The sequence below is a fragment of the Heteronotia binoei genome, chromosome 3 (assembly GCF_032191835.1).
Source record: "Heteronotia binoei isolate CCM8104 ecotype False Entrance Well chromosome 3, APGP_CSIRO_Hbin_v1, whole genome shotgun sequence".
In the NCBI taxonomy this organism is placed as follows: domain Eukaryota; kingdom Metazoa; phylum Chordata; class Lepidosauria; order Squamata; family Gekkonidae; genus Heteronotia; species Heteronotia binoei.
The window spans coordinates 70301986-70302240 of NC_083225.1; positions in this window are offsets into that span (position 1 = coordinate 70301986).

Genomic DNA, 255 nt, shown 5'->3' on the forward strand with positions numbered 1-255 from the left:
AGCCTTTAGTCCTAATGTCGCTCCTAAGATCTGCTTTTGAAATTTTTAATAAATTTGAGTAGCAGCTTAAATGTAGAATGTATGATAAAGGAAAAAATAAAGCTCTTTAAATTTTGGTCATGTGTATTTCAAAAGACTAGAGATTCTAATGCAGGGGTGGCCAAACTGTGGCTCGGGAGCCACATGTGGCTCTTTCACACATATTGTGTGGCTCTCAGAGGTTGAGGGGGGACTTAATGCAGATTTACTCTCAAG